The sequence below is a fragment of the Apteryx mantelli genome, chromosome 3, assembly GCF_036417845.1.
Source record: "Apteryx mantelli isolate bAptMan1 chromosome 3, bAptMan1.hap1, whole genome shotgun sequence".
In the NCBI taxonomy this organism is placed as follows: domain Eukaryota; kingdom Metazoa; phylum Chordata; class Aves; order Apterygiformes; family Apterygidae; genus Apteryx; species Apteryx mantelli.
The window spans coordinates 58,680,717-58,688,392 of record NC_089980.1 but is presented as its reverse complement, the minus strand read 5'-3'; the positions used below and the strand labels follow the sequence as shown (position 1 = coordinate 58,688,392).

Below are 7,676 nucleotides of genomic sequence, written 5' to 3'. Positions count from 1 at the left end.
GATACAGATTTGCTTATTAAAATATATGAACCAAATTATTTTGTTTGAAATGTTCCCTTTTTTTCTAGTTGGAATGGAGCACTTCATTTCTGCATTTCATTTTGCAATGACTTTTTGTTTTGGACTTTTTAATTCATATTATACAATAAAAAGGTAAAGAATTAAAGTGATGTGATTTTAATCAGAGGGGAATGTACTGACATGGAATACAATTTTATGCGAGTGGAAACTTCAATTAGTAGGAAATTTAAAAATATTTTGGTGGTCCAGTCCACAGCCTTGCTGCCCCTTTCTATTAAGGAAGAAACTGAAAACTTGCTGAAGTGTCCAAGAGCGCTGCCTTTGTTTCTTCCATTCAGTCCTACTCATTCTTAATTTCTTTCTTGGCTAAAAGGTAGCATGATTTGAACCTCAGTTATTTTCTTCAGGCTGAAATGGAATAAATTGGACCTCTGAGCAGTGCATGGATTTTTTTTACTCATCTTGAACATTTGGAGCTTATGGCTGTCTGTGACCAGGGGGATCATTCATTCATTCAGCCAATATTGGTGCGTGGGTGAAAATTAATCTCTTTCCCTTCACTCTGTCGTTTGCCTCCATCTGTCTTGCAGCACTGAGTCCGACGGCTTTGTTTCCCTGCCAAGGTCTCTTCCAGGGGCACTGGCGCATTGCCGCCTGCAATGCCTCCTCGGGTGCAAACCCGGCTCCTTGCCACATGTGCTGGGAATGGGCTGCTGCGGGAGAGGGGAAGGAGCGGATGCAGACCCTTGGGTTCCTTGTCGGTCCTTGCTGCTTTATGTCAGCGCTGGGCATGCCGTTGAGCTGCAAATTCACCATTGTGTTTGGTGCTATGGATTTTGATTTCCATGTACCATTGAGTCCGGTGGGTGCTGTGGGTGCCTGCCTGTCATTTCCTTCCTGACCCCCCTAGTAGTTGTAGTACGATGCTGGCCAGGTAAATTAATTGCCGCACTCCCTGGAGATTTTTGCCTGCTGATGTGATGTTGCTGTTGTGATTTAGGTGATTTCTGTCCTGCTGACGAAGGACGCTAATTGTGACGTGCAGCAAGTCCCACGAAGTACATGGAATGCTCCCGCCATATTTTTGGAAAGAGGGATGTGGAAACTTCCGTTCTTGTCAGCCACAAGGATCAGAGCAGGAAAAGAGATGAGATAAAACAGAACCTAAATTCTGTTGATCTACAAACTTTGGAGGCGATGGGAAGCTCTTTCTTACATGGGCCAGAGCCCAGGCGAAGCCCCACACAGTACAGGACACACAGTGTACTCACTGCTGAAATTATCGCAACTCTGCTGCTTTTCCAGGAAAAACAGAATATATGAGTCTCCTCAAAGTATGCATTCAATTAGGAATTATCTGGTTTGGAGTGACTTTCCAGGGGAGTGAGGGAGCTCTCTGTACATCAGCTGGAGCAACTCCTCCGCTGAACGGACGCCGCACTCCCTCGCGGTGCTGCAGAAATTCCTTCAAACCACTCCCTCCTAAGGCTTAACACTTTGAGCCTTTGTAACATTTATGTAACCTAGCTAGCTTATCCTCACAGGACCTCTGTGGGATGGATGGAAGGATGAATAAATCCTTAGCTTACTGATTGGGAAACTGAAAAATAATCTACCATCACTAAAGAAGCTGATATCTGCAGTGAGGGCTTCAGTGTATCAGGTAGCGTAGCAGTGTATCAGACCACACTGCAATCACATGTGCGCACACAGAGAAGCAAACACATATCTAAATGTCTGTATGCTTACAGCTGTATATTTATACCTTGGTCAAGCCACTTGGATACTGCAGATTCAAACGTAACTTGTTTCTGGTTTTCCTCACTTAATGCTCAACCAGTTTACCCTGCTAGTATCGCAGAATCACAGTGTCTGGTAGAAGCGGTTTGTAAAAGATTTACCTGTGTGGATTGGTCAGCAAGACGGAGGGATGTACTACATGCAGTGACGTTTATAAAAGCACGTACATGGACACAGCAAAATGTAAACCACTGATCGTACTAGCCAGAAGCGTCGACATGAGAACCTAACCGCTGGTGCATACCGCAGTGCACACAGAGCCGATAGCGCTGCATGCTCAGAGCACGCGGAGATGCATCTGCTTTATCTGAGCTGTTTATTTGCTTTTCCTGGAATTGAACTAGAACCCCCAAAGGATGTTGCACGAAACTTGTAAACCAAAGTAAGGCCTTTTTGTCTTGTGATGCTTGTTTTAGTTTTACTGTGGGTTGTCATGAAAATAATTTGTGATTAAAATTGAAAGCTCCCTTGCAGCAGCTGCCAGGGTGGGGGTTGGTGGTGGGGATTCCTGTGGGGTTCGTTAACTCCAAGTCCTTGGTGCTTGGTGTTTTCCCATTCAGATCCATCTGGAAGAGCTAGTCCCAGATCTAACCAGGGTGGACTGCCCTGGCTTGCAAGGAGGCGACTACTGGAGCTGTGATCAGCTCAGAGAACCTGCAAGGAGAATTGAGCCCCTGTGTGAGCCGCCTGCACGCTGCTGCAAGCATCTGACACTGTGTTTAGGGAAGGTAAGTCTGATTTAACAAATTGCCAGACTTCGCAGGTTTGTGGTGGAAAGTCAGCACAACAGCTCTTTGTGAGCTGTGGTTTTGCAACACGTAAATAAGTTAGCATGCTAATTGTAGCAGGAATTAAGGGTTACTAGCCAACTCTTAAAAAGAAAAGACCTTGCAGGGTGATTTATTTGGGTTATTTCACACGCGGTTGTGTGAAATATGTTTATAGATCCTCTGCCTCCCTTCCCCACAAGCATAATAGTAAGAACCGTGACAAGCATTAAATGTAGGCTAACCCGCACTTCCTCCCTGGCGTGCTGAGCTGCAGTGGCCCGAAATCATTAAAAGGGGAGAAAGAAATGCCTTTTGGCTGTGCCCGGGCCCTTGTGTCAGTGTTGTTCTGCAATCTCTGCGCTGAGTGGAAATGGTTTCCTTTCCACGAGCTTGGCGCTCGCAGCCTGGGTTTCCTGCCTTCCTGTTAGTGCCTCCACCTACCCTGAAGCTTCTGACACCTCAGACTTACCGAGCAGCTATTTTCTACCGCAGCTCTTTTAGCAGAGGTTTTGCACGTTGTTGTAAGAGCTGACTAAGCACTGAGCCTGCACGTGAAAGAAGTGAATGTCGGGCTTTTGAGTTCGGCTAACTGACAGGGCTCGGCTCGGAAAGTGGAGGTATTTACCTAGGTGCTACCAGCCTCTTAGGCGGATGGGCTGGGGTTCGGCTGTGCTCTTGGAACGGGGAGGCAAAGCCGTGCCGTGGCCCCCGGGTGACATAAAAGCGCTTATGGATGTTTCAGATATGGCACCTCAAAGAGACTTGCACGGGAAATTTGCATATCGAAGCAACTACAGGAATATATGCTGAAAATGAGACGCGGGGAGCTTTGGAAACAGTGTCATATGCAAAAGCAATTAATAAATAGGAGAAATTTTACAGAGGAAGACTCTGTGGACCAGAAGTATGAAACTACAAAATGATTTTCATATCAGAAAGCCTGTCATTTCAGAATGTCCCAGAATGGTGCATTCTGGGACATCAGCAGCTGACCTGGAACAAGCTAGCCAACTATGAACTCACTTTGTGTGTGTGTGTGTGTGTGTGTGTATAGAGAGATAGATAGATTTTTTTATAGAGAGATTTTATATATATACAGAGAGATTTTATATATATACACACATACATATACATGCATATATATATATGGTATGTATATGCATGCACACACAGATATATGTGTATATATATACGTATTCCTGTGCTGAATCCCTTCCACAGCCCAGTTAGTGCAGCCATTCAGAGCACGTTTCCATGGTGCTTTCAGTTTTCATGCTCACTTTTGCAGGTTACTTCTAATTAAGCTCAAAGAATAATCCAGCCCTGTTTCCAGTTAGTGATGGATGTACCTTAAAATATTCAAAGTACTTGAACCATTCTGATATCTTTGGTTTGAGTCTTAGCCAAACTATGGCTAGCCTTATTTGAGTCTTTTTGTTTTATTTAGACCCTAGCGGCAAAAACAACTGTAGATTTCCATTTTAGCATTGTTACTCTATGGTGATCTACCATAAACAGGTCTTCAATCTTACCGAGCTGAGCAGGTGGGGAAAAGAACTGGAACATACTTTTTCGCAGGTGTTATAATCTGGGGAAATTTCTGTAGATTATGAAAAATATGTGTATTCCATAGCTGTGGGATCCAGTGGCCACTGTGGAGATTTTCTCCTGATGTGCGCCCTTGCCTAGGCTGGCTTGCTTCTCTGGCAGCAGAGAGGTCGGGTGCTGGCAGAGCTTATCCCTGGCCTGCTGGCGACGATGCATTACTGGACAGAGGTTGCTAAAGCTGGCAGAGCCTGTTCCCTCCTCCAGTCTAAAGAAAAGTGAGCAAAATAAGAGGAATGGAAAATTATTAACAGAACAAAAAAAAAAAAAAAAAGAGAGGTGCTAAACAAGTTTAGTGTAAGGACTGTGAGAAGGAAAATTGGGGAGATGCTCCGAGGAACTACTGATAATAAGAGGAGATGAAGTGGATGGGCTTTGGAGTGGGCTGAAGGCTGGTTCAGCAGCAGGGCTAAGCAGGATTTAAAAAGGCAATACAGGGATGGACTGCGTGCCTGAAGAGAGATGGACCTGAAGGGAAAGGTGTTTTTGTGTGATGGGTGTTCATTTAGGAAGGGGGTTGTTTTTAAATGCTTTTCTTGTGCTTTGTCTTTTTAGCATAGCTGTGGCACATTCTATGTGTATCTGCATCTGTCTTGACACTTGCATGTATCCCATCAATGCTGAACAGCTAAACTATAGAATAAAAAGACTTAAATGTCCCTTAAGCCTGGGAAGGGGTAGTGTTGATATTACTTGGGAGGAACCTCAGTGGTGAGTTTTATGCCTGTGAGAAGTGTCGGGAGACAACCCTGGAAAATCAAAACCTTTGTTCTTTATACTAGGTGTCACGCACACGGCAGGGTGGAAGATTCGCCTTCGGAGTGTGGGGAAATGAAACGGATGCTCAGTCCCAGAGTTTCTTCACATCTGGTCTGTCTACTGAATTTGTCAATAAGCCCACCGACTGTGATGGTGCCTCTCCAGGCACGCCTGGAAATCACAGCTAAATTTAATGTAACATTGACACTTCAGTGAATCGATTTCTCTAAATGCCATGCCAAGCAGATGAGAAGTCTTGTCAGCCAGTTTGGGTCAAGTCAGTCATCTGATCCCTGACATATAGCTTGTGGGAGTGAAGTACAACAAATGAAGTCACCAGAAGAGCACAAAGATCTTGTGTCCTTGTGGAGAGAGGTGGAGGTGTAAGAGGAGCAATGTATTCAAAATCAATCAATAAATCAAAGATTCTGGTCCTGGGCTGATGTGTTTCTGTGCTGATTCTGATGCCTGTGCAAGAACGCAGCAGAGCGAGGTTGGGCTTGGTGCCCATGGGGGCTTTTATGCCCTAGGTTTGAAATGTCCAGTCACTGCTGTAGCATCGGAGCAGAATTAGCATGCAGTGCTGCATGCCTTTGCTCCCCTAACCCAGAGGACAAAAGCCTGCAGACTGAGAAGGCTTTCAGTATGGCAGGCAAGCAGGAAAAAAAAGAAGTGGCTTGTAGTGTTACAGCTATTTGTTGTGTGCAAACTTCTCTTCTTTTGCTGTGTTCAGATTCCATTTTGCCTTCCTCAGATTTCTTCATCACAGCATATGTGTGTTGGGCTCATTTCTATGTTTAAGGGGAAGGTCTCCATGACTGCATCTGAGTAAGACTTCTTCAGTCAAATAGGACAGCCTGCCCACTCCAGTAAGAGGCAATCACTGCTTCTACAAACTTGAGGAGATCCCAGGTCATAACAATGGTTTTGCTAGGCAGCATGATGGTTTTTCCCTTTCCATCTCTCCGTCCCCCCCATAGGCTTCAGGATTTGTGAGACATTGGAGAGGATGATGGTTCTTGTCTCTGCAGTTTGGACAAGAGAAGGAACAGGACTCATCACGCTCAGAAACTTGGGATGTTAATTACATGCTGGTAGGCTCCACCAGCGGGGCATGCTGACTGCTACATGTACCAGAACACCTTTGGTTGCTTTTTCTGGCATGACATTTTAGCTCTGTGCTTTAACATGTTTGCATGGTAAGGGAGATGGGGCAGCATTTTGAAAACTGAGAATGCAGAGGTATGCAGAGATCATTAGTGTGAGAGCTCGCTTGAAGAGTTGCAGAATTAAAAGGAGGGGAGTGTGCTGAAAGTAAGAAGAGTGATTTAGGAGTGTAAAGTCAGCAAGATGCCAAGGCTATGGATAGATAAATGGAGCATCAGCTTGGAGTAAATTGCACTGTAACAGTTCTGTGCACGTACATATTATTGCATTTGAAAGCCAGGCAAGTTTAGCCCTTATTCCTCAGGGCTAAATGTGTCACTGTTGTGGCGAGACTGAATAGCTTTTACAGGTTGCAGTGCGTTTGTGGCTTTTTAAAGATGGGACAGTTTTAAATCTTGCCACAGGTTAATCCATTTATGGCTCCTTGATCCTTGTGTGGGAAGAGAAGTAATAAAGTGAGGAGCCCGAGAAGAGTCTAGGGAGGGAGAGACCATCTAGAGAGAGGTGAGTGGGTGCAGGAGGTGGTGGTGGGGTCTGTGGGCCTTGGCGGTTGGTGGATGGTGGAGAGTGGTTCAGGTGCAGTAAGAGAGGAGTGGTAAGGCCATGGAAAGATGAGATCATGTCCAGGGCTGGACTAGAAAAGCCATGGCTGGGCTCAGCATCTGTCCCAGCATCAGCTCACAGTACCAGCTGGAAGCTGTGTTGTGGAGGTAATGTTGGCCTGGCCCATGCTGTGCTGGCTGTGGCATGGTCTGTCTGTGGCCAGTCTGACCAGCCATCCCACTGCTTTCGCTACTTGGGCCAGGCCTCCATGGGGCACTCTCCTCTCAGACGGGGCTGCAGCCTGCTCTGCTCACAGGGATGCTCTCTGCATTTGGACCTCTCCTTGATGGCTGCCAGTTTTCCCAAGTTTAGACTGCCTATCATAGCAATCCCTGTTCTTCTGGTGTGCCTGCCTCACCCAGGATATTTTCAGGACGAGGCCTTTTTCACCTTTAATCTCAACGGCCTTAAGTCAGCTGCTACAGTTGACAGCCAGGTGACACGGCAGAGGTAGTCCTCAGTGGAGATGTGCCGGGACTGCTCCCCCAGGTCTGCCCTGCTCTGCCATGGGGCCTGCTGAGCTGCTGTGGAGGGTCCCGGCCCGCTCAAACTCTGGGATGAAGCATTTGAGGGGGACGATCACTTCAGTGACATGGTCTTCTCTGAGCACAATGTGGGCACATGCAGGACCTGTGCCAAGCTACCTCTAAGGTTCTCAGGAGCATCTTCTGTATTGCCATTATTTCCTAACAGAAAGCCTAGTGGGTGTTTTGGGGGCAAAAGCACTGCTTTGTAGGACTTGGATCATATCCCTGTTGCAGAATGCCAGAGAACAGAGGAGCATTATCCAGGAGGGAATTTGTGCTGGGTTTGGGAGCATGTGTTTTCTGGGATGGAGTTATGGCAACACTAATCAGACTGCTGTAGGACCTGGGAACATTTTGCCTCACAGATACTTTGAAAAGATGCATAGGATCCAAAAAATAACCCTTTCCTAAACCATTTGGATGC

At 46.1% G+C, this 7,676-nt stretch overlaps 1 long non-coding RNA gene across 1 annotated transcript; it reads left to right on the top strand.

Annotated features, from left to right (window-relative positions):
• Positions 1-1,669: 1,669 nt before the first annotated feature.
• LOC136991574 (uncharacterized) lies at positions 1,670-5,393 on the top strand. The gene is made up of 3 exons (XR_010883727.1): positions 1,670-2,203; positions 2,382-2,549; positions 4,979-5,393. It is a non-coding gene; the product is annotated as an uncharacterized lncRNA (long non-coding RNA).
• The last annotated feature ends 2,283 nt before the right edge of the window (positions 5,394-7,676 follow it).